The 26,706-nt window shown below is 43.0% G+C and overlaps 1 protein-coding gene and 2 long non-coding RNA genes across 7 annotated transcripts in view; 1 reads left to right on the forward strand and 2 right to left on the reverse strand.

Moving 5' to 3' along the window:
- On the reverse strand, positions 1-6,256 carry LOC111555271. Its single transcript, XR_002735475.1, has 2 exons — positions 6,194-6,256; positions 1-1,096 (listed from the first exon to the last, which is right to left on the reverse strand). It is a non-coding gene; the product is annotated as an uncharacterized LOC111555271 (long non-coding RNA).
- LOC111555270 lies at positions 6,247-11,997 on the reverse strand. The gene is made up of 3 exons (XR_002735474.2): positions 11,760-11,997; positions 11,545-11,640; positions 6,247-6,306 (listed from the first exon to the last, which is right to left on the reverse strand). It is a non-coding gene; the product is annotated as an uncharacterized LOC111555270 (long non-coding RNA).
- The window catches only part of PCED1B (PC-esterase domain containing 1B), a 24,873-nt gene continuing 5,580 nt past the window's right edge, over positions 7,414-26,706 (forward strand). For 2 of the 5 annotated variants that reach the window (XM_023231176.2, XM_031936298.1), the window contains exons 1-3: positions 7,414-7,554; positions 7,809-7,863; positions 11,598-12,065. The gene's annotated coding sequence lies outside the window, so the exon portion shown is untranslated. Of the gene's footprint in view, positions 7,555-7,808; positions 7,864-11,568; positions 12,066-17,284; positions 18,601-26,706 lie in introns of those variants that run through there. The other 3 variants (XM_031936299.1, XM_023231174.2, XM_023231177.2) reach the window with 3 other exon arrangements.

The following is a 26,706-nucleotide window of genomic DNA, read 5'->3' on the forward strand; positions in this document are numbered from 1 at the left end:
TACGGGAGACTAAAGTTTTATTATTATTCAAATCAGCCTCTCCAGAGTTCAGGGATCAGAGATTTTAAGGATAATTTGATGGGTAGGGGGTTGGAAAGTGGGGAGTGCTGATAGATCAGTTCAGAGATGAAATCATGAAAAGTCTAAGCTGTCCTCTTGCGCTGAATCATCTTGCCTGGATGGAGGCCACAAGATCAGATGAGCCAGTTTATGGATCTGGGTGGTGCCAGCTGATCCATGGAGTACAGGGTCTACAAAATACCTCCAGCACTGATCTTAGGTTTTATTATAGTGACATTATCCCCAGGAGCAATTTGGAAAGGTTCAGAATTCTGCAGCCTCCAGCTGCATGACTCCTAAACCGTAATTTATAATCTGGTAGCTAATGTGGTGGTCCTGCAAAGGCAGTCTAGTATTCAGGTAGGAAGGTGGTTTGTTTTGGCAAAGCGCTGTTATCGTCTTTGTTTCAAAGTTATACTATAAACTAAGTTCCTCCCAAAATTAGTTCAGCCTATACCCAGGAATGGTGTAACAGCTTGGAAATTAGAAGCAAGGTCGAGTCAGTTAGGTCAGATTTCTTTCACTGACATAATTTTCTTAGTTGTAATTTTTGCAAAGGCAGTTTCAATAGTTTTTTTATGAATAGGAGGAAAGAAATAAAGAGAGGGAAGGAGGGAGAAGAGGAGAGAGGAAATGAGGGAGAGAGAGAGGAAGAAAGGAAGGAAAAAGAAGGGTCAATAACCATGTGACTGCCTAAGGGGTTTACCTTGCCCACTGCCTAGACAGAGCCAATTCACCAAAATAAGGGAATTGGAATAGAGAAAGAGTAATTCACGAAAAGCCAACTGTGTGGGAGACCAGAGTTTTATTATTACTCAAATCAGTCTCCCCCAGCATTTGGAGAGCAGAGTTTTTAAGGACAACTTGGTGGGTTGGGGGAAGCCAGTGAGCTAGGAGTGCTGATTGGTTAGGGATGAAATCAGAAGGAGTCAAAGCTGTCTTCTTGCGCTGAGTCAGTTCCTGGGTGCAGGGCACAAGATCAGATGAACCAGTTTACCGAACTGGATGGTGTCAGCCAATCCATCACATGCAGGGTCTGCAAAATATCTCAAGCGTTGATCGTAGGAGCAGTTTAGGGAGGGTCAGAATCTTGGAGCTTCCAGCTGCATGACTCCTATCCATAATTTCTAATCTGTGGTTCATGTTAATCCTACAAAGGCCATCTAGTCCCCAGACAAGAAGGAGGTCTGCTTTGGGAAAGGGCTGTTATCATCTTTGTTTTAAACTATAAACTAAATTTCTCCCAAAGTTAGTTCAGCCTATACCCAGGAATGAACAAGGACAGCTTGGAGGTTAGAGGCAAGATAGCGTTGGTTAAGTTAGATCTCTCACTCTCTCAGTCATAATTTTGCAAAGACAATTTCAACCATAGTCAGCACTCAATAAGTACTAACCATAATATTGTCAATGATTGGTATCAGGCTTGGTGTGTTTTACTCCACCTCCTGCCTCCTTGGTAATTCCTCAGCCTGCTGGGGACAAGGCAAAAGTTCACTTCCATTTTTTTCAGTCTCTCTTTGTATGAATTGATCATTTTTTAAATCCTAGATTTTCTTTGGGGGACTGAGGCAGGAGGATCACTTGAGACCAGGAGTTCAAGACCAGCTTCGTCAATATAGCGAAACCCCATCTCTACATCCCCTTGCCCCTGAAAAAAAAAAAAAAAAATCCAAAGTTTTTTTAGGGACCTTGTATGTTAAAAAGGAAAGTGAGGAAGTAGACTTGACAGTAGTTACTGACACTACCCTGTTTCTACCTTCCACTCTGTGCTCTCAAATCCCAACACCACCAACATAAATAAATGGTGATTGGATGGTTTAGCCAGCATTTGCTCTTGCCTTAGGTAAAGGCTATTCAAATGTCCAGGGACTTTGACATATGCATCCAACTGAAGCTGAACTCAACTTGGCTGGCTCTGCCCAGGTAGAAGGGGCTTTGAATGGGATTTTAGCAAACAATCATATGTTACCAAAATCTTATTAGGAGAAGAGAATTAACCTGTGGTCTCTAGCTCAGGGCCTTGAGGGAATATCCTTTCAGGACCTAGATGGAGCCCCATGGTCAATGCACCAAAAAAATAAAGGGCTTTAGCCTGAAGGTGACAGATGGAGGACTAAATTACTTTAAATGTTTGTCCAAAATATGTAAAACAAATTGCTAGGATAATATCAGTGTTGGTTTGAATAGCCTGTTGGATTGGTTGAGATGAAGTAAGGAGCTGGCAGCTGGGCTCATCTGGTAGCACAGATAAGAACCTAATTAGCTCTATGAAAGAGGAAGCCCTGTGCCACCTCCCCTGAGCTGTCTGAGGCCCAGGGGCACACCTTCCAGCTACCTGAGGCTGCTGCTGAGGAAAGGAAGTGCTGTTTCTCTCCTGATAGGACAAGGATGACCCAGCCGATGGGCGTGTGGGCAGGCAGAGCTCTCAACTACCTTTTCTCTTAGCCTGAGTGATAGTGTGTATGCCCACTGACCTCCCTTCCTTCCTCTTTGCTTCTGTGGACCAAGCAGGAAGGGGCTTCAAATGGGATTTTAGCAAACAATCAGATGTTACCAAAATCTTATTAGGAGAAGAGCATGTAGAGTTACCCTGTAGGCTCTAGCTCAGGGCCTTGGGGGAATATCCTTTCAGGACCTATTGTCATGGAAGGAAATGACAATAAGGAAATCTTCCTTACACAAATATGTAAGTATGCATTCCTCTTCATCAGATACAATCACAACTTAAAGAACTTGCATCAGCCTTGTGATCTGGGTCTTGGCCCCTAAGCCCTGACTAGAATCAATTATTCTTTTTTTTTTTTTTTTTTTTTTTTTTTTTTTTGAGGTGGAGTCTTGCTCTGTCGCCCGGACTGGAGTGCAGTGGCCGGATCTCAGCTCACTGCAAGCTCCGCCTCCCGGGTTTATGCCATTCTCCTGCCTCAGCCTCCCGAGTAGCTGGGACTACAGGCGCCCGCCACCTCGCCCGGCTAGTTTTTTGTATTTTTTAGTAGAGATGGGGTTTCACCGTGTTAGCCAGGATGGTCTCGATCTCCTGACCTCGTGATCCGCCCGTCTCGGCCTCCCAAAGTGCTGGGATTACAGGCTTGAGCCACCGCGCCCGGCCTAGAATCAATTATTCTTAAGATACCTACTGAGAGAACTTATTCAGATAAAACATTTCAGGGCTTTTTTGATTTAAAGCTTTTCTATTTAAAGAATAACAAGCTCCTTCTCTGGTTTTCTTTAACAAACTAAGCATATGACAGGCAAAGGTTACAGATTTTTCATAGCTTACTTCCTCCTGAAATTTAAGTCTGGTTAATCAAGCTCTGTGAATGACAGTTTCTCCTTTGAATTCTGTGGGCTAACACAGCTCTCTGAACACCCATAATTTGTTCGTTTTTTTTTTTTTTTCTTTTTTTTTCCTGAGCAGTGTAAACAATTGTAAAGCTTTAAATAAATGAGCTATAAGAAATTTTCCCAGGGTCTTGATTCTGTGACTCCACCAGGTGTCAAGGTCTCTGAACCAGCTGCCTTAGACACATGCCTGAACTCAAAGCAGCCATACTGTTAAGGGATAGACTTGGTGCTGGGGGATAAACTTAGCGATTTCGGGTTTTGTTTGTTCGTTTGTTTTGAGACAGGGTCTCCTCTGCCAGACTGGAGTGCAGTGGCACAATCATAGCTCACTGCAGACTTGACTTCCTGGGCTCAGGTGACCCTCCCACCTCAGCCTCCTGAGTAGCTGAGTATAGCACACACCACCACCCTCAGCTAGTTTTTTATTTTTATTTTATTTTTTTGAGACGGAGTCTCACTCTGTCACCTGGGCTGGAGTGGAGTATCACTATCTCGGCTCACAGCAACCTCCACCTCACAGGTTCAAGCGATTCTCCTGCCTCAACCTCCCGAGTAACTGGGACTACAGGCATGCACCACCACGCTTGGCTAATTTTTGTATTTTTAGTAGAGTCAGGGTTTCTCCATGTTAGCCAGGCTGGTCTCGAACTCCTGACCTCAGGTGATGCACCCACCTCGGCCTCCCAAAGTACTGGGATTATAGGCATGAGTCACCCTGCCCAGCCTATTTTTATTTTTGTATAGACGGGGTCTCGCTATGTTGCCTAGACTGGTTTCAAACTCCTGGGCTCAAGCAATCCTTCCACCTTGGGCCCCTAAACTGCTGGGTTTACAGGCGTGAGCCACCCGGTGGAACCCAGCTTGCTGGCTGTTTTGATTTGACTTGTAGGAAACAAAGCCTGACACTGGCCGGGTGCAGTGGTTCATGGCTGTAATCCCAACATTTTGAGAGGCTGAGGCAGGCAGATTGCTTAAGCCCAGGAGTTCGAGACCAGCCTCACCTGGTCAACATAGTGAGACCCTGTCTCTACCAAAAATAACTTAACAACAACAACAAAAACAAATGACCTCCTTGACTTTGTCAGAGTGTTTTAATTTTCATTTACATCACCCTTCTCTATGTGACACTGTGGGTGTGGCATCTGTGCTGCTCAGGACACAGTGAGGTGTCTGGTGTCAGGGTGAGCAAAGACCAGGGCAGGCAGAGAGACCTCAGGTTCTGGCTTCACTGCTTAGTGTCAGCTGATTGGCTTGAGGCAGAGCCAGCCCTCCAGGAAGTCCTTTCCCTTTTCTGGTATTCCTCACAGAGACAGTAAGAGCTACCCTGCAGGGTGGTTTTAAAGGTAACAGTAGGCTCACCTGTAATCCCAAAGGTGGGAGGAACACCTGAGGTAAAGTGTTCGCGACCAGCCTGGCCAATGTAGCAATGTAGCAAACCCCTCCTCCACTAAAAATATAAAAATTACTGGGGCATGGTGGCACATCCCTGTAATCCGGGCTACTCGGGAGGCTGAGGGAGGAGAATCACTTGAACCCGGGAGGTGGAGGTTAGAGAGTTACAGTGAGCCAGGATCATGCCATCGCACTCCAGCAGAGCAAGATTTCGTCTCAAAAAGAAAAGGTAACAATAATGAATAAATGAATATGTAACACCTAGTAAAGTAGGCTCTCAAATAATGGTAGCAACAATAATTATTGTTGATTTTGTAAAAAGAGTTAATACACTTTAAATGCTTGGAATAGTATACTCAGTAGGTGTTCGTTGTTATTGAATACTGTTATCAAAGGGAATCCAGATGCCTTATCAATTTGGGATCTTCAGGCTTTATCCCAGTAATGCTATGAATTTGGCTAATGTGTTTGATTAAGGCAGAAAGGCTGGTATCTTCAGAAAAATTTTGACATGATTTAGCAGGTTAAATTCACCCTATAAAGGGAAGTAAAATTATAAGATCTGCGTCTTAGAAAGAGCAAGACTGTGGTTTAGAGAATGGATTGGAGGAAGAAAGGAACATTAGTGGGAAGATAAACTTGGAAGCCACAGCACCACCACAGCAGGAGTCTAGATTTAAACTAAAGCAGAGGCTATAGTTAGAGGCCATAGGAAGAGGACTGATCAAAGATTGGCTTTGGAGATAGAAGCTACTCTACTTGTGGCAGATGAAGACGAAGGAGTCACAGATGATCCTGAGATTTCTGTCTTGGGGCAACCGGGTGGATATTGATTTCATTTTCTGAGAGGAGGAGCAGTTTTGGAAAATAACATGATTCGTTTAGAATTTATTTTAAATTGGAACTTTGCGTAGTCAGTTTATTCAACCAGAAACAAAGACATTTCTTTACTCTTAGCTATTTTTGTCATGTATTTTAAAACTATCCCATAATTTAACCAGCATATATCACTAAGAATAAATGCATAGGTAGAAAATAACCACAATCAGCCTTTTGTCATGATACCAAAATATAAAGTGGCTGGGGCCACAGTTACGTAACACTTAGAAATCATGACTAACAAAATAGAATACTGACATATGATTCTAAGATTTACAATTATAGATTAATTGAACTGCACCAGATTCAGATAAATGAAAGTAATGTCTGATTCTCCATCTTCATTTATTTAAATGTATTTCAGGCCAGGCTTGGTGGCTCGTGCCTGTAATCCCAGCACTCTGAGAGGCCGAGGCAGGCAGATCACCTGAGGTCAGGAGTTCAAGACCAGCCTAGCCAACATGGTGAAACCCTACCTCTACTAAAAATGCAAAAATTGACTGGGCGTGGTGGTGCATACCTTTAATCCTAGCTACTTGGGAGACTGAGGCACAAGAATCGCTTGAACCCAGGAGGCGGAGGCTGCAGTGAGCCAAGATCACACCATTGCACTCCAGTCTTTCAACACTCCATCTGAAAAAAGTAATAATAATAATAAACAAATGTATTTCAGAGAAGCAACAACAAACTATGTTAAGGAAAAGAGCACCCGAAAAGAAAAAGGAAGAGCAAAAAAAGTAAGCTGTAACAATATTTTTGTAAGTGATAATTGGGAAAAATACTTAAAAGCCTACTATTTTACCAATAAAATAGAATAGTGATATACAATTAATTTATAAAACAAATGATGCAATGTGGGCCAATCGTATGTACAAAGTAAATACTCATCAGAAAAGAATATGACTAGGAGCTACTTTTTATGGTGCTGTTTTCAGTCATTTTCACACTTTCAGTAGAATTTTAAAAGTCCCTTTTCAGTAATAGAAGTGATACTCTAACATAAAGCCATAAATGCACTCTCAACGTTGACTTCTAATTATCTGCTTCTGTGTTTTTCCCTCCCTGCACTGTGAGCTATAGGACATAGAGAAGACCATGTCCTACTCAACCTCATATCTCAGGTGCTAAGCACTGTGCCTGACCGAGGGGACACTTAATGAATGTTAATCTAATAAAGTAAGAAAGGACCCAAAATATTAAGTTATTTCCATCTTCCTTGACAAAACAACCTTATGGCTGGGCACAGTGGCTCACGCCTGTAATCCCAGCACTTTGGGAGGCTGAGGCATGTGAATCACTTGAGACCAGGAGTTCAAGACCAGCCTGGCCAACATGGTGAACCCCCAACTCTACTTAAAAAAAAAAAAATAAGTAGCCAGGTGTAGTGGCACATGCCTATAATAACAGCTACTCAGGAGGCTGAGGCAGGAGAATTGCTTAAGCCTGGGAGGCAGAGGTTGCAATGAGCCGAGATCGCACCACTGCACTTTAATGTGGGAGACAGAGTGAGACTGTCTCAAAAAAAAAGAACTGGGCATAGTGGCTCAGGTCTGTAATCCCAGCACTTTGGGAGGCTGAAGCGGGCGGATCACTTGAGCCCAGAAGTTCGAAGCCAGCCTGGGCAACACAGCGAAACCCCATCTCTACCAAAAATACAAAAAACTAGCAGGGCGTGGTGGCTCACTCCTGTGGTCCCAGCTACTGGGGGTAGGTGGGGGACCGAGGTGTGAGGATCACTTGAGCCCGGAGGTGGAGGTTGCAGTGAGCTGAGATCACACCAGCGCACTCCAGCATAGGTGACAGAGAAAGACTCTGTCTCAAAAAAACCAAAAGAAAAAAGGAGAGAGAACCGGAATTAGAAAACTAAACTGTGGTTTAAAGGTAAGGGACATTGCTAAATAATGTAAGACCCAATTCTTGTAGGGTATTAAATTATTCTCCGTAAAAGAGCTTACAGCCTTAGAGAAAAAAATTCATTAACTATTGCTCTGAAACTATGAGTCCGGTATCCAGGAAGCCTGGTCTTTAGTCCAAGCTCAGTAGTTAACCTGTGTGATTGAGGCAGCTGCTCAATCTCCCCGAGCTTCAACTTGACCTAACGATGATTTCTGTCATCTCCCCTTCCACTTGCGCAGTCTCTTCCTGCAGTGATGGTGTCATACCAGCCCATGGAACAGCCCATCAAATAAGGTACTTGTCAGTATTTACATTTTTTTCTAGTGGTTACTCATTTAAAGAACTATTTTGCATTACTAAAGCATGGATGCATGTATACCAATCCCTGGAATAAAATGAGAATTTACTAAGTGCCAAGCAGTCTGCTTAGCACTTTGCATGTTTAAACTTCACAAGTAAAAGTGGGCCAGAGGGGTTGAGTATCTTTCCCAAAGTCACACAGCTTGTGGGTTATTAATTTGGGACTCTGAACTCCAGCTTTTCTGCCTGCAAAGGCCATGTTCTGAAGCACTAAGCTGCACTGGAACAGAATACAGAACTTGCATAAAACATAAGAATTCTAAGAATTTTGTGGAAACGTTTAAGAAATCCTGACAAAATGGGATCTTTTATAAATTCACATTTCTCATTCCATCCATCCTGAATAGTGAAATCACTGATTTGGCTCTTCTCAATCTGTAACATCCCAAATCCCAACAACTATTGCCTTGTTCATCAGCACAAAGTTTGCATGTACTTAGTGCAAAATTTAGTTCTGTTACTAAATCGAATTCATGAGAAGTTTTAATCCAGAGTCTCAAAGTTCCTAATTTGCTATCAGAGAAGATTTTGTACCCTAATAGAAACAAATTATTCATTATTCATATGTGCTTGAAAATGCTAAATGTGAGTGCTTTGAAGAGGACTTATCAAAAATATGTGGACTGTTTAAGTCAGACAAGCAAAGCAAAAACATAGTTGTGTTATTTGCCCAAATTTGGCCCATTCGTTTAAGGCAGCCCAGGAATAGATTTAAGCACATACACACACCAGCCAACTGAAATTAATGTATATATGTATATATTTAATGGGCTGATTTCTGGCCCATTTATAGGATTCCTTAGAAGATAAGAAAAATAATTGTGTTCCTTAAGATAGAAAATGTGGATAAAATGATAATGGCTTGCATAAAGAAAAGTTGAAATTTCTCTGTGGCTATAACTACTAACGAGCTGCTAATATTAAAGGATATCTGTGTGTGAAAGCACATTCACAGGGTAAAACATTATATGTGCATAAGTTGTCATTACTGTTTAAGAAAAAGCTAAGTTTTGTGGGTAAAAAAAAAAAAGAGATGGCTCACTGAGCTTTGAAACATGAAATAGGGCCAGAATAGCACTAGTAGCCAGAATAGCAATAGTAGCTGTCTACATAGAGCATAATAAGTTCTTGGAAGCCAGAAAATCAGTTGAAAATCTGTTGATCTCAAACAACTTTATTTTAAGTTTAAAGAGTATAAGTGGAATTATCATTTGCATTATTACAGCTCCTCTGTTCTCCGGTCTTGGGATGATTACAGAGATTGTTCTTTTATTTTTACAGTGCACAGACCAGCTGAAATCTACAGGACTAGAAAGATTTGCAATTCATTTATGGAATTGCTAGAACTAAATAATGGCAGATTTTCAAAGATATGTAATAGACTACTATGAATTATAAAATATTAAGGCTATCAGTTGGGTGCTGCCTTGATTGTATTACATTTCAATGGTAATGACTGTACTAAAATTCATGGGGAAATTATTGATGGCCATAGACAAGAGGATGAAAACAATGCACAATGTATGGAATTAATTTTAAGCCACACACTGAGTAGACAGTGATGTAAAGTAAAATGATATTTTTCAAGGAAAGACAATTATGTCACATTATAATCCAGTTTACATAAATAGCATACTATTAAAAAAAACTAAGTCTTCAGAGCATGTAATTCAGGAGTGTTTTGAAATCTCTTACTCTCGTTGGTTAGTTATTTTGTACTGTAAGGGAGGGAAAATGGCTTCTTCCATACTTCTAGGTTCTTTGGCTGGGATACAAATTAAATTGACACAAAACAGATTAATAGAAGAAAAAACATTTTTGTCCAGGCTCAGTGGCTCATGCATGTGATCCCAGCACTTTGGGAAGCTGAGGATCAAGGGAGGATCAAGGGAGGATCACTTGATCCCACGAGTTCAAGACCAGCCTGGGCAACATAATGAGACCAAATCTCAATTAAAAAAAAGAAAAGGAAAAAACATTTTTAATTATATGCACACACACTGGAATCCCACAAAACATGAGACTCAAAGAAAGGCCAGATGATGGAAGCGTATCCTGAGCTACAGGAAGGAATAGGGACTTGGGGCTTACAGAGAACTAGTGACAAGTTATAGAAGGGTGATGAGAGGAAATGTATGGTGAATAAAGGTTGTCTTGTTATGTAAATGAAAAGTCTCCCAGGTAATAAAAGTTGTCGGAGAGCAGGACTCTTCCTGATACAGATACTTTGACTAATGTAGATTTCTTTTATAAATATAAATTTATTTTACAAAAGGACAGCTTTTCAGAGATACCCCTGTGTCTGCGGTTGCTCAGAATAATCAGCTTGAAATACGCCAAATAACTATATTTTGGGGTGGCATATTTTTTATTTTTGAGATGGAGTCCCGCTGTCGCCTTGGCTGAGGTGCAATGGTGCAATCGGTGCAATCTCAGCTCACTGCAACCTGCGCCTCCTGGGTTGAAGCGATTCTCCTGCCTCAGCCTCCCAAGGAGCTGGGATTACGGGAACCTGGGGCTGGCATATTCTGATCTTCTGTAGTCATGCATTGGGATCTTCTGTAATCATGCATTTTCTCTCTCTCTCTCTCTCTCTCTTTTTTCTGATTCATTATTAACTTTTCGTATTTGTAGGGAAAGTGATATTCCCCTCCCCGAAATCATATTATTCCAGACAAAAGAAAACAAATTCCTAGGCTTATCTAATCAATCAGCAGACCATCTCCTCACCCCCCTCCCCCCGTTTTTTTATTTTTTAAAGATGGAGTCTTGCTCTTGTCGCCCTGACTGGAGTGCAATGGGGTGATTTCGGCTCACTGTAACCTCCACCTCCCGAGTAGCTGGGATTACAGGCGCCCGCCACCACACCCAGCTAATTTTTGTATTTTTAGTAGAGACAGGGTTTCACCATGTTGGCCAGCTGGTCTCGAACTCCTCACCTCAGCTGATCCACCTGCCTCGGCCTCCCAAAGTGCTGGGATTACAGACATGAGCCACGGTGCCAGGCGAACCGTCTCCCCTTTAAGCACACTGTCCCCTTGAGTTACCTGCTGGTTTCAAGTGGAACACTAGGGGAGGAAGCAGAAAGTTCTTGTCTTGTCTGCCACATACTGAATCTAGCTGAGGCCAGGGCTCAGGCCTGTGGTTTCCTGTAGTGTGGACTGAGCTATTTTTCCATCAGGAAGGCAGTGGAGAGATGAAGTGAAAGGATTTAAAAGTGGTTTGTGGCCTGGCGTGGTGGCTTACCCCTATAATCCCAGCACTTTGGGAGGCCGAGGTGGGTGGATCACCTGAGGTCAGGAGTTCAAGACAAGACTGGCCAACATGGCGAAACCCCGTCTCTACTAAAAATACAAAAATCAGCCCAGTGTGGTGACGGGTGCCTGTAGTCCCAGCTTCTTGGAGCCTGAAGCAGAATTGCTTGAACCTGGGAGGCAGAGGTTGCAATGAGCCGAGACCACACCACTGCACTCCAGCCTGGGCAACAAGACTGAAACTCCATCTCAAAAAAATAAATAAATAAAAATAAAAGTGGTTTGTAAACTGTAACACATTGCACAGAAACACAAGATTACTCCTATGAAATATTAGTTAGAAAAGTAGAGTTCTTCTTACCATTTCCGTGTTTCTTCTCACTTCCTCCTTTCCTCTTCTGACCACCTCCTCAGCCGTGAACGCACCACACCAGCAAGAACAATAAGAGCCGAGGTTCTGAATTGTTTAATCAAAAGAAGAGTCAAAATAAGCTACACCCAGATTACTGAGAAAGGTGAAATGAAAACAAGCTCAAAACCAAATTCCAGGAAGATGCTGTATTTGTATTGACTTACCATTTCATGTTTTCATACATGTCAAAGTCTTGAAGCTTCGGTCATTAGTCTTCTGCTTCCTAAAGCAAGAAAGTAAATGCTGACTCGTGTCATTTGCCCCAGATGCCACCGGAAATGTCATCTTCTCCCCAGACGCTGGTTTGCAAGCATAGCAGCACCCAAAGGCTGACCTATTTCCCCTATAGCCCAAGCTCAGAGATCTCCCGTCTGGCCACAATGATCTACAGGAGAGGAAGAAAGCTATCTAGGGATGAGATCTAGAATCAACTGAGAGAGATGCTTAAACATCACCAGTTACTTTAATGAGTAAGTACTTTTCAGTTTTTCCATTTTATTTGAAACATTAAGTTGGCATTTCTGACCAACCTTTCTTGAGACTGTCATTTTTGGGGCACTTACTGTAGAGAGGAATCAGTACCCTAGCCTCCTCCAGCCCACCCCATGTAACATTAAAGAGACAACTGGTGCTTGGCAATAACAAAAATATTAGTGATTGATAAAATAGTAAATTCATTAAAATGGACAGTGAAAGGAAACAGCCAATTTAGCTGTGAACTGCAGAAGGGACATGAGGCATTTGTTGTCTGCAATCTTATATGTGTGGTTGACCACAAAGGCTTGGCATCAGATTTTACTTCGAGCACTGCTTCTTATGAAATGGATGACCTTGGGCAGATTACTCGATCTTTTAGCCTTAATTTTTAAATGTATAAAATGGAGAAAATTAGAGTATGTAGTCCAGGTGCAGTGGCCCACACCTGTCATCCAGGCACTTTGGAAGGCTAAGGCAGGTGGATTATTTGAGTCTAAGTTCAAGACCAGCCTGGACAATGTGATGAAACCCTGTCTCTAAAAAAACCTATAAAAATTAGCCAGGCATGGTGGCACAGGCCTGTAGTCCCAGCTACTAGGGAGGTTGAAGTGGGAGGATTGATTTAGCCTGCAGAGTTGCTGCAGTGAGCCATGATCTCACCACTGAATTCCAACCTGGGCAACAGAGCGAGATGAAAGAAAGAAAGAAAAGAAGAAGAGAAAAGAAAGAATTTCTTAGGGTTTGTGTGTGTGTGTGTGTGTGTGTGTGTGTGTATGTGATGGAGTCTCACTCTGTTGCTCAGGCTGGAGTGCAGTGGCGCTATCTCAGCTCACCGCAACCTCCGCCTCCCAAGTTCAAGCGATTCTTGTGCCTCAGCCTCCCAAGTAGCTGGGATTACAGGCACACGACACCACACCCAGCTAATTTTTATATTTTTAGTAGAGACAGGGTTTCACCATGTTGGCCAGGCTGGTCTTGAACTCCAGACCTCAGGTGATCTGACCCCCTTGGCCTCCCAAAGTGTTGGGATTACAGGCATGAGCCACCGTGGCCTTCTTAGAGTTCTTGAGAAGAATAAAGAGATAAACTGCTAAAACATGTAAACACATTTTGGAGGGTATACTAAATAATGCCACTAAATAATTAATATTGCTAAATAATAAGTTAAATGCTTCATTTAACTGGAAATCTCCCTTAACCACTAAGCCCAATTTCCAGATATGTTAAGGTGGCTCCGAATAACAATAGCAGTGAACATTTGTAGAGTTTACACAGCACTTCATTTGATTTCCACAATTAACTCTAAGGCAGGCAGTGCAGAGCTGTTGACTTATTTTTGTAGCTGGAGAAGAGAGAAGCGGGAGCTCGGCTGGACACGGCAGCAGGGAGAAAAGCCCCTAGGTCCGTGTTGGCACTGAAGTGGGGAAAACCATGGCCTGGGGAAAGGCCTAATGTGAGAAGTTAATCGGTGTGCCTGGGAAATAGGACATTCATTTCACTAGCACAGAGTCTTGGTCCTCAGCTTTCTTAGTCCCTGGACCTTGCTTGTCCTTTCTTCCACTCCAAGCCGTGGAGCTTGAAACTGGCAAGTCCTCAGTTGCACTGACAACAGGCAAAGCAGTGGGAACTCAAGTTTCCAGAATCCTCTACAACATAGTGTGAGTAAAAGCCAAGGCAGAGACGGTGTCTTGCTCTGTCATCCAGGCTGGAGTGCAATGGTGTCATCACAACTCACTGCAGCCACAAACACCTGGGCTCAAGGTATCCTTCCACCTCAGCCTCCTCCTGAGTAGCTGGGACTACAGGCGTGTGCCACCACATCCTGTTAATTTTTAATTGTTTTTGGTTTTGTTTTTTTGTAGAGACAGGGACGTAGCTTTGTTGCCCAGGCTTGGCCTGAACTCCTGGTCTCAAGCAATCCTTCCTCCGTGGCCTTCCCAAAGTGTTGGGATTTCAGGTGTGAGCCACTCTACCTGGCTGAGACCTGCTCTTATAATCTCATTTTTAAATTCAAAAAATGTTTTCCACAGGTTGGCTATCTATGGAAAAAGGTAGCTCAGGCCTGTAATCGCAGCACTTTGGGAGGCCTAGGTGGGTGGATCACCTGAGGTCAGGAGTTCCAGACCAGCCTAGCCAATATGGTGAAACTCCATCTCTACTAAAAATAGAACAATTATCTGGGCATGGTGGCAAATGCCTGTGATCCCAGCTATTCCGGAGACTGAGGTAGGAGAATCACTCCGTGAGACAGAGGATGCAGTGAGCCAAGATCACGTCACTGTACTCTAGCCTGGGAGACAGAGTGAGACTCTATCTCAAAAAAACAAAAAGAAAAAAATTTATTTTTCCATAGAAACACTATTACAGGTAGAATTTAAATACTACAAAAATGGTAACAATAATGATAGCAACAATAATAAAACAATATCCATTTTTAAAACTCTTTTGTGTAATCCCTTCAGAGGAGCATAGGTGCTATTTCCCCTATTTAATAAGTGAAAAACTAAGCAGCACAAAGATAAAGTAAGCATTAGAGGTGGAAGAAATCCAGGCCTGCTGACTCAGCCCCGGGTTCTTGTTACTGAGTAAATGGACTTTTGTAGCTAGTCCTGGAGCAGAATTGTCACAATCCAACCTGTTCAGCGGTTGAAAGCACTCGTCATTATTGGCTCTCCAATCGCCCTTGTTTTTTATCCATGGAACTTTTAATTCAGCCACTGGTTAGAATCTAGAGTAGTCAGCATAAGCCTAAACATCTGAAACACAAATATAGCTTTAGTGCAGCACTAGGTTTTCCACTGGCTTTTAAGAAGACTAGCTAACAGAGTGATGAAAATTGAACTAAGTTATTTCGCACCTGCTTTGTTTTCTCACAGAAAATTTTAAAGCTGTGCACAAAACATTATTTTGTTTTTCAACAGAGAATAACAAGGAAAGCTACATGCAAATGTTTCTATCTAGATAAGATGATTTTCTTTTCTCTTAATTTAAACAAATATTTATAGCTGAGATTAAAAACTCAGGCTTTGGAGCCATACTTACTCCTAAAGAAACAAAAGGAAACCTTAAGCTTATCTAATTATTCAGAAGATTCACTGTCATTAATGACTGTGGTGGCATGAGCCTAAAGTCCCAACTACCCAGGAGGCTGAGGTTGGAGGATTGATTGATTGAGCCTGGGACGTTGAGGCTGCAGTAGCGGTGATCATGCCACTGTACTCCCGGGTGACCAAGTGAGACCCTGCCTCAAAAAAAAAAAAAAAAAAAAAAGAACAAGAAGAAGATGATACATTGTCAAAAGAATAGTTCTGCCATTTACTAGCTCGGCAACCTTGGGCAATTTATTGATTTATTTTTAATTTATTTTTTGAGACAGAGTCTCCTTCTGTTGTCCAAGCCGGAGTGCAGTGGCATGATCTTGGCTCACTGCAACCTCTGCCTCCTGGGTTCAAGCAACTCTCTTGCCTCAGCCTCCTGAGTAGCTGGGAATACAGGTGTGTGCCACAACACCGGGCTAATTTTTGTATTTTTAGTAGAGACCGGGTTTCACCATGTTAGTCAGGCTGGTCTCAAACTCCTGACCTCAGGTGATCCACCCACCTCGGCCTCCCAAAGCGCTGGGAGTACAGGCGTGAGCCACCATGCCCAGCCAACCTTAGGCAATTTATGTAACCTCTCCATGCCTCAGTTTACTCATCTATAAAATAGAGATAATAATAGTTCCTCCCTCACCGGGTTGTGAGAATGGAGTAGGCCTGGCACAAAGTGAGTGCTCAGTGAGTTCCGATGATTATTAGGCACAGGCACTGGGCCCTGAGGGGTACAAAGATGGGTAAGACCCACTTCTGCCATCCAGAACTAGCATAGAGTGGGATGGAATGGCACATGGGCAGTTAATTATAGAACAAAACAGAACCAAAGGTTAAGTAGAGGCATCCCTCAGAGGAAGGAGAGAGTTTTCTACTTGGGAGAGTAGGGAAGGCTCTCTGACAAAATTGTCTTTTAAACTTGAGTCTTACTGAAAGAACAGAATTTTAGTAAGAGGAAAGGGTTGGGGAACATTCAAAGGTGAGTGATAGAAACAAACATAAAGACATGAGAAAAAAGCCTCTGGGCTTACACAAACCCTATCATTCCCCGCAGTCTTTCAGAAGATCCCAAGAAGAAAGGATCATATCCCAAAATATAAAAAGTTTACAGAATGCAAAATGTTGGAATTATGCTAACATATTCAATGAATTTGAAATTTTAAAACTTAGATGATGAAGTTTTACGTAAGAAAACATATAAAACTAAAACTATGTCATTTAAAAAATAATGTTTTAATCAAAGATAAACTTTTTAAGGACTAAGAAAAATTGGGGGAACGTAAAATATTTAACCATAAATCAAAAACAAATGTGACAGTGATCGCTGTGCTCAGCTTCCCAAAATATATTGCAACATTCCCCTCCTCCCTAAACTATATCTTCAACATATATATATTGTTTCCAATATTCGTTAGACATCAAAATTCTTTTTTTTTTTTTTTTTTGAGAAAGGGATATCACCATGTTGCCCAGGCTGGTCTCGAATTCCTGGGCCAAGTGATCCTCCCGCCTCAGTTTCCCAGAGTGCTGGAATTACAGGTGGTGAGCCACCACGCCCGGCCAACATCAAAAATTTTAAATGATTGCCTGGATACAGATCAGCTTAAGGATTTCTTCACAATTAAAACAAAACCAGTCATCAAAAATAAAAATGACTTTGTCCACACATTTCAGAAGTAAAGTTTATTTCCACCCAATTATGTACTCCCAACCAGTGCTTCAAGCAAAATTATACAGCAGCTCTCTGAAATTGCATGCTGAGAATGTGCTGCCATCATTCCCATTGTTGGTCAATGCAATATTTACCTTTAGGGAGACTGTTCAAAGGTCACGAGACAATTATTTGAGGAATTCAGCCATAGTTTGATGGGAAGATATATGAGTGTCTAGAGAACTGGGAGACTGGGCGGAATGGTTTATGGCTGTAATCCCAGCACTTTGGGAGGCCAAGGCAGGAGGATTACTTGAAACCAGGAGTTCAAGACCAGACTGGGCCACAAAGCAAGAGCCTGTCTCCACAAAAAAATAAATAAATAAATTAGCCGGGCACGGGATGCACACTTGTGGTCCCAACTACTCAGCAGGCTGAGGCAGGAGGATCGCTTGAACCGGGAGATAAAGGCTACAGTGAGCTGTGATCACACCGTGGCACTCCAGCCTGGGTGACAGAGTGAGACTCTGTCTCTTAAAAAAAAATTTTTTTTTTTTTAAAAGAGAATTGGGAAGTGATAGGGGCCTGCATAGACTGCTTTTCCTACCTCCTACCCCCCAACCCCAAAGAACTTTTTGTTCTCTCCACCTGAATATGTATGGAACTCAGGCGACACGTCTGGGCTAGAGACAAAGATAATAGCTACATTCACTGAGTACTTAGAAATGTGGTGGCGTCATGCTAATAACTTTACATGTGTTCATTTAACCCCCACTTGTTAGGAAAACTGCAGTTATATTGTTCCCATTTTATTGATGAGGTTTCTTCAGGGCCGAGAGGTTGTTTAATAGGCCCGGGGACTCAAGGGCTAGTAAGCAGTGGAGCAGGATCTACACCCAAGGGGCCAACCCCAGAGGCCCTCCCTCTCAGCCAATGTGCTTTATTGCCCCAATTCTCAGTCATCTGCATACAAATAGGAATTGATAAGGGATGGTCCGTTGTTACCATCCAAACCAGGACTCTTAAGGCTTTGGGGTGCTACTAATCATTCTGGGAAAACAGGCGGAAACCAGAACTGTTTGGGGCAAATAGGGACATATGGTTACCTCACTTCCTGACACTCTGAAAATGGGTGGACACACGAGGATAAGAATGTTGAAGAAGAGAAGAAAGGACCCCTTCAGTGGCCTTGAGAAAGACCGGGAAGGGAGGGAGAAATAAGAAAAAGAGAGAGAAGAGAGAGAAAAAGACCAACATTTGGGGAACCGCAAGAGAAAGATAAACCCTCAAAAGATACTAGGGAAGGACAAGATACAAGGGTGTCACAAATACGTGGACTTGAGGGCTGGGTTTCTCAGAGGAAGCAGTCAGTCGTGCCCCGACCCCTCATACTGTAAGAACCAAAAAGTGGCCACTGAAAGGAGCAACAAGGAAGTAATCGGTGATTTACTAACAAACATTCCTTTACTTTGATGCAGTCAGAGCCAAATTGAAGTAAACGGAGGAGTGAGTGGGAGGTGGGGCCCGGACCTAGACCCAGTCGGTGCAAGCAAGTTTTGTTTTTAAATGTGGCCTTGGAGCGGAGGCAAAAGATAGGACTGTCCTGGAGGTGGAGTCAAAGATGTTTCCTTTCTTTTTCAAAGCAAGAAGCTAGAATGTGTTTAATGCTAAAAAGAAGGATCCAGGACAAGGAGGGTAAAGAAAATGCAGAATGCAAATTATCCCCTCACTGGGGGATATCCGGGAGCAAAGTCCCTGAGCTGCTGAGGAAGCTTTACACCTAAGAAGGTACCTCTCTGCCTTTGCAGGAGAGTGGGAAGCGGGGTGAGGATGTGAAGGTTTGAGGAGGGAGGCCAGGCAGGGTGCTGTCTGCAGGCCTGTGTTTTCTCTGGAATCACTAGGGCCTACTTTCTGGCAGGCCTTGTATTAGGCTCTTAATGTATGAGATCTCTTTTCATCTTCACTATTGTTCAACGAGGTAGGTAATATTATTCCCTTTTTACAGAAGAGGAAACTGGTTCAAAACTGTGGGCAACCGGCCCAAGAGCACGCAGCTGTCCAGGGGCAGAGTCCCTGGCTGGCTTCTTTGCCTGGAGTTGAAAGCCAGATCACCTTCGGTATCTTTCATTTGTGTTAAAGGGGTAATAGGTAGGAAGTTAGCAAATATACTTTGAATAATGGACGCAAGACCATCATGTAGATGTTTACTATAGACTGTACTTGATTGAAATCGTACTTTTATGTCTATGAAGTGCTTTGATTATTTATTTTAGGGAATATTTACAAAAGGCTATAAAACAAAGGCTTAAAAAAGTGAGCTCACTGGAATTAATGGTCCCTAGTTTTATCTTTTGTTGTTATAGAAGTTACCTGTATATGAGTTATTAAGAACCTCCACTTCATTCATAAAAATGCCCTCTGCATTTCTTTCTGTAATTCATAGGAGTTGTTTATATTAGACTATTATTATGGGAAAATATGCTGCTTTAAGAATTTTTAAACTTGGTAATTTTCAAACTCAAAGTGTTGGGGATTCTTCTTTGATAGTTTATTTTAAAAGAATTACAAATTTCAGATTGTGGCCTGGTAGGGATGATATAAATACAGACTGAATATACCCACAGTGATTCTTGCCTCCACAAAGTAAACCTGTGATTACATGGAGCCCAGTTTGAAGATCTTTATTCTAGTTTCCGTTTTTCACTTATCTTGCATGATTTTAGATGTGTTTAAGGACTACCTGGATAACGAACTTAGAAATACAGGCCTTATGGTGTGGTTTCATGATGCAGGGATTCATAGGGGAATCGTGATCGATGTTGAAGGGTGTGAGCCAAATGTGCAGTAACAGCTGTCATAGCTGTAGATAGACACAAGTGCTCTCTACATTTTTACTGAATTAATTAATGGACTGCAGATCCGAGACCTACGTAGAAAGTGAGGTCAATATAGAAAGGGGATTCAAATCAGTTAACAATCTTTCCAGCGGTTATTTGGCAATTATTTTTCTTTTTCTTTCTTTCTTTCTTTTTTTTTCTTTTTCTGACACAGAGTCTCACACTGTCACCCAGGCTGGAGTGCAGTAGCACAATCTTGGCTCACTGCAACCTCCACCTCCCAGGTTCAAACGATTCTGCTGCCTCAGCCTCCCAAGTAGCTGGGATTACAGGCGCGTGCCACCACGCCTAGCTAATTTTTGTATTTTTGGTAGAGACGGGGTTTTGCCATGTTGGCCACGTTGGTGTCGAACTCCTGATCTCAAGTGATCCACCCATCTTGGCCTCCCAAAGTGCTGGGATTACAGAATTGAACCACTGCACCTGGCCTGGCAATTATTTTTCTATTGCATTACTTACCACAGCATAGCATCTCTCAGTACTTTTCTGTATGTCTCCTTTGCTCCTAAAGCCACTTTTGAAAATAGGCCTGCATTGCTTCTTCCACTTCGGTGTTGTATGGGTCGATGGCTGTTCACTGACTGGCCTCAAATCAAAATATGAGTCTCTAGAGAATCCCCAGTCCACATAAGTTTTCCCAAAGAAAAGTTCGAATTGTTTGCTTTTCTTTTTTCTCTCAAAACTGTATATGGCATGTAATTTAATTTTTGGCAAGTTTAAATTCACTTAGAAAACTAAGCAAATGCCAAGACATAGATAAATTATACAGGTGAGCTCATTAAAAATAATCCCTTATCTGTACCATCCAGTCTACTAAAATTTAACAGAATTTTGGAAAGTTCAAACTATTGGTTAGATCCCCCAAAATGCGGTTATAAGGAAATGAACCATTTATATTCCCAGTACAATATTGTATTAAGATAGTTATACAAGAAACTTATAATTACAAGTACTTCCTACAATGAATCAGAACATCTTGATTGTTAGTGACTCTCTGTGATTTAAAACTTCTCTGCAGGATCTCTAAAGCAACTGGCTTATTTCAATGTACCCCTTCTTGTAAATAAAGATCAATCAGAAAAGAAAAAAATCAACATAAGTATTACAAAACTTTAATGAAAGATAAATGCTATGTGTTTGGTTTGTGATCATTGTAAAGCAATAGTCAATAGTCAATGAGTTGTAATTCATAGCTTATGAAGCTGTTAAAAAATTAATTATCCCCAAACAGGGAAATATAAACAAGATGCCATAATTTATTGTGGCAGTAGACATTATTAATGCATATTTCTGTGACAGCCTTAGCCTCAGCCCAAAGTTTACTTTGGAAGCAGAAAACAGGCTGGGCGTGTTGGCTCAAGCCTGTAATCCCGGCACTTTGGGAGGCCGAGACGGGCGGATCACTAGGTCAGGAGATCGAGACCATCCTGGCTAACATGGTGAAACCCCGTCTCTACAAAAAAATACAAAAACCTAGCCGGGCGAGGTGGCGGGCGCCTGTAGTCCCAGCTACTCGGGAGGCTGAGGCAGGAGAATGGCGTGAACCGGGAGGCGGAGCTTGCAATGAGCTGAGATCCCACCACTGCACTCCAGCCTGGGCGACAGAGCGAGACTCCGTCTCAAAAAAAGAAAAAGGAAAACAGAAAACAACATGGAACTAATAACTATGATTTTTTTTTCTTTGAGACAGAGTCTCGCTCTGTCACCCAGGCTGGAATGCGGTGGCGCAATCTCGGCTCACTGCAAGCTCTGAATTCCGGGTTCACGCCATCCTCCTGCCTCAGGCTCCCGAGTAGCTGGGACTACAGGCGCCCACCACCACGCCCAGCTAATTTTTTTTGTATTTTTTTAGTAGAGACGGAGTTTCACCATGTTAGCCAGGATGGTCTTGATCTTCTGACCTCGTGATCCGCCCGCCTGGGCCTCCCAAAGTGCTGGGATTACAGGCGTGAGCCACCGTGCCCGGCCATAACTGTGATTTTTAAAATTATCGCGAAACTTTTAAAAAAAATTTCTGTTTTAATTCGATGTTGGAATCAGGTTGCAATGATTGTTCATAAACCTCCCTCCTCTAGCTTAGACTCTTCCAACACTCTCAGGTACTTCATTTACATACATCAATTTTAGCAGCCAGCTCTTTAAGTGCCGATTTTCTTACCCCTCCTCTTGAGAAAAGAGATTGCCTCTCTTTTTTTTTTTTTTTTTTTTTTTCTTCCTGAGACGGAGTCTCGCTCTGTCCCCCAGGCTGTAGTGCAGTGACACGATCTCAGCTCGCTACAAACTCCGCCTCCCGGGTTCACACCATTCTCCTGCCTCAGCCTCCCAAGTACAGTAGCTGGGACTACAGGTGCCCGCCACCACACCTGGCTAATTTTTAAAATATTTTCAGTAGAGACGGGGTTTCACCATGTTAGCGAGGATGGTCTCAATCTCCTGACTTCGTGATCCACCCACCTCGGCCTCCCAAAGTACTGGGATTACAGGCCTGTGCCACAGCGCCCGGCCGAGATTGCCTCTCTTTTTGAGACTTGTCTCACTTTGTCGCCCAGGCTGGAGTGTGTTGGTGCGATCTCCGCTCACTGCAACCTCCCTCTCCCGGGTTCAAGCAATTCTCCTGCCTCAGCCTCTTGAGTAGCAGGGATTACAGACGCGTCACCACACCCGGCTAATTTTTTATATTTTTGGTAGACACGGGGTTTCAACATGCTGGCCAGGCTGGTCTTGAACTCCTGATCTCAAGTTATCCGCCCACCTTGGCCTCCTAAAGTGCTGGGATTACAGGTGTGAGCCACCACACCTGACCAAAATTGCCTTTTCATACCTAGTCCTTGCACCCAGTGCACTATTCGGCTCTCTGTGATCTTTATTAAGTGAATGAGTGAATCTATAAAATAGCTACCAAAATGAATAAGTGTGCTTATCAAATCTGAAGCAAAGAAAGATGCCTAGGCTATAAAGATCACTGATCTGGCCATTTTCGAATCTTTTTTTGTTTTATTTTTTATAAATAAAAAGAGCTCTGAAAATGGATGCTATTGACCTTTTTTTAAAATCAGAGAAGGTTTATGTCTCCAAATTATTCTTCTCACTCCCCTAAAAGTGTCATTTTGGTTTTGTTAAGTTTTATTTTTAATGCTTGGTCTCTTAGCTTAAACGCTTCTTTTCTCAAAATGATAGTCTTGAGGGTGTCAGATTTCATTAATCCTGTTACAGTTACAGTGCTCCTCTTTATCAAGAATTTCATTTCCATTTCAGGTTTTTTTGTTTGTTTGTTTTTGTGTTTTTGTTTTTGTTTTTGAGGCGGAGTCTCGCTATATCACCCAGTCTGGAGTGCAGCAGCAAGATGGTAAGATCTCAGCTCACTGCAATCTCTGCTTCCCGGGTTCAAGCAATTCTCCCGCCTCGGCTTCACGAGTAGCTGGGATTACAGGCACCTGCCATGATGCCCACCTAATGTTTGTATTTTTGTAGAGAGGGGGGCTTTCAGCATGTTGGCCAGGTTGGTCGTGAACTCCTGACCCCAGGTGATCCACCCACCTCGGCCTCCCAAAGTGCTGGGCTTACAGGCAAGAGCTACCTTGCCTGGCCCCATTTTGGGTTCTAACTGGAATACTTCTTCCCAATCATTTTCCTCTCTCTTCCTTCTCGCCGTCGTAGCTGCATGTTCCATTAGAGAAGAATAATAAGGCCAGGCACGGTGGTTCACACCTGTAATCCCAGCACTTTGGGAGGGTGAGGTGAGTGAATCGCTTGAGACCAAGAGTTCGAGACCAGCCTGGCCAACACGGTGAAACCCCGTCTCTACTAAAAATACAAAAATTAGCTGGGCATGGTGGCAAGTGCCTGTAATTGCAAGTATCTGGAGGCCAAGGCATGAGAATTGCTTGAACCTCAGAGGCAAAAGTTTCAGTGAGCTGAGATCTCTCCATTGCACTCCAGCCTGGTTGACAGAGCAAGACTCTGACTTAGAAAAGAAGACATTCTCAGGTAAGCATTTTTTGTCAGATTCTGGCCCTGAGCTCTTGGAGCAACATTTGAGTGGGTTAAGTTAACTGGTTAGGATATAGTAGCTCCAGAAGTCCTCAGACACTGTGAGGTTGTCAGTCTTTAGAACTGTGTTTTGCTTCTTCTTCGTTTTTTCTTTTTTTTTTTTTGAGACAAAGTCACACTCCGTTGCCCAGGCTGGAGTTCAGTAGTGCGATCTCAGCTTGCTGCAACCTCCACCTCCTGGACTCAAGCAATTCTTGTGCCTCAGCCTCCTGAGTAGCTGGGATTACAGGTGTGTGCCACTACACCCAGCTCATTTTTAGTAGAGATAGCGTTTCACCAAGTTGCCCAGGCTGGTCCTGACCTCAGGTGATCTGTCCTTCTTGACCTCCCAAAGTGTTGGGATTATAGGCGTGAGCCACCGCACCCTGCCTGAGTTCTTCTGAATTCAAAGTCTTTATGTGTTTTTCTGTCTCCTGCTTGAGATTAGGATATGGGATTATACTCATTCACCAACCATCCCCTCCCTTCGTGACCACCTCTCCTGGGCAAAGGAGAGGGTTGCCTGACTATGAATAAGAAAAGGATAGGAAAAGATCCTTCTTCTATTAGAGAAATACTTTGGACTAAATCTTAACTCTATCACATCAGTATCTTTCCCTGTAAAATGGGAATAAGAGTTATCTCATAAAGGGCTGGGTGTGGTGGCTCACGCTTGTAATCCCAGCACTTTAGGACGCCAAGGCGGGCAGATCGTCTGAGGTCAGGAGTTCGAGACCAGCCTGGCCAAAATGGTGAAACCCTGTCTCTACTAAAAAACTACAAAAATTAGCTGGGCGTGGTGATGCGCACCTGTAATCCCAGCTACCCAGGAGGCTGAGGCAGGAGAATTGCTTGAACCTGGGAGGCGGAGGTTGCAGTGAGCTGAGATTGTGCCACTGCACTCCAGCCTGGGCAACAAGAGTGAAATTCCGTCTCAAAAAAAAAAAAAAAAAGTTACTTCATGAAGAGTTAATGTTGGTAAAGCACCTGGGATCTAGTAGCTGTTCAATAAACATTAATTTTGTTTTAGCCAAAATATTTCACTTGCGTCATCTAATTTGATCTTCATAGAACCCTGACAAACAAGCAGAACAAATATTGTAATCTCTCCTTTATTGATTATTTTTTTTTTTTTTTTTTTTTTTTTTTTTTTTTGAGACGGAGTCTCGCTCTGTCACCCAGGCTGGCTGGAGTGCTGTGGCCGGATCTCAGCTCACTGCAAGCTCCGCCTCCCAGGTTCACGCCATTCTCCTGCCTCAGCCTCCCGAGTAGCTGGGACTACAGGCACCACCACCTCGCCCGACTAGTTTTTTGTAGTTTTTTTAGTAGAGACGGGGTTTCACCGTGTTAGCCAGGATGGTCTCGATCTCCTGACCTCGTGATCCGCCCGTCTCGGCCTCCCAAAGTGCTGGGATTACAGGCTTGAGCCACCGCGCCCGGCCGGGTTGAACATCCTTTATCCAAAATGCTTGGAATGAAAAGTGGCTCACACCTGTCATCCCAGCACTGTGGGAGGCTGAGGATGGCGGATCACCTGAGGTCAGGAGTTCAAGACCAGCTGGCCAACATGGTGAAACCCCATCTCTACTAAAAATATAAAAAATTAGTTAGGCGTGTTGGGTGCATGCCTGTAGTCCCAGCTACTCGGGAGGCTAAGACAGGAGAATCGCTTGAACCCAAGAGGCGGAGGTTGCAGTGAGCTGAGATTGCACCACTGTACTCCAGCCTGGGCACCAAGGGTGAAACTCCTCAAAAAAAAAAAAAAAAGAAAAAGAAGAGAAATCAAAACAAAAGTGTTTTTGGATTTCAGATTTTTGGGTGATTTCAGAATATTTGCATGTATGTGGGGATGCCCGTACATAGGCTGGGATGGGGCCTAAGTGGAAACACAAAATTCGTTTATGTTTCATATACAGCATATGCACATAGCCTGAAGGTAATTTTGTACAATACTTTGAATTTTGTGCAGGAAACAAAGTCTGTGTGCACTGAGCCATCAGAAAGCAAAGGTGTCACAATCTTAACCACTCGTGGACTCTGGTTGTTTGACATCACCATCATTTCTGACTCAGTTTATATGTTTAGAGGCAACCGACAAATAATCATTTTCTTTTCTCTTTTTTTTTTTTTTTTTTTTTTTGAGATGAAGTCTCTCTCTGTCACCCAGGCTGGAGTGCAGTGGCGCCATCGTGGCTCACTGCAAACTCTGCCTCCCAGGTTCACGCCATTCTCCTGCCTCAGCCGCCCGAGTAGCTGGGACTACAGGCGACTGCCACCATACCCAGCTAATTTTTTTTTGTACTTTTAGTAGAGATGGGGTTTCACCATGTTAGCCAGGATGGTCTCGATCTCCTGACCTCGTGATCCGCCCGCCTCAGCCTCCCAAAGTGCTGGGATTATAAGCGTAAGCCACCGCGCCCGGCAAGTAATCATTTTCTTACACTTATTAACACGTAAGTACTTAATAGTAGAAAATACGACATACTTTTCTCTTTTTTTTTGAGACACAGCCTCACTCTGTCGCTCAGGCTGGAATGCAGTGGTATGATCTTAGCTCACTGCACCCTCCGCCTCCCAGGTTCAAGGGGTGTCCTGCCTCAGCCTCCGAGTAGCTGGGATTACAGGCATGTGCCACCATGCCTGGCTAATTTTTGTATTTTTTGTAGAGACAGGATTTCACCATGTTGGCCAGACTGGTCTTGAACTCCTGGTCTCAAGTGATCCACCTGCCTCGGCCTCTCAAAGTGCTGCGATTACAGGCGTGAGCCTCCTCACTTGGCCAACATACCATTAATATAGTGAAAAAGTAATGTGTTCAGTGTAACTTGGAGCATCATGTTAGCTCTCAAAAAGTTTTGGGTTTGGAAGAACTTTGGAATTTTGAATTAGGGGTGCTCAACTTTTAATAATAATAACTAACTTATCAGCACTTACTTCTCATTAGGCATTATTATAAACAGTTTACATT

This window comes from Piliocolobus tephrosceles, chromosome 10 (assembly GCF_002776525.5).
Source record: "Piliocolobus tephrosceles isolate RC106 chromosome 10, ASM277652v3, whole genome shotgun sequence".
NCBI classification, from domain to species: domain Eukaryota; kingdom Metazoa; phylum Chordata; class Mammalia; order Primates; family Cercopithecidae; genus Piliocolobus; species Piliocolobus tephrosceles.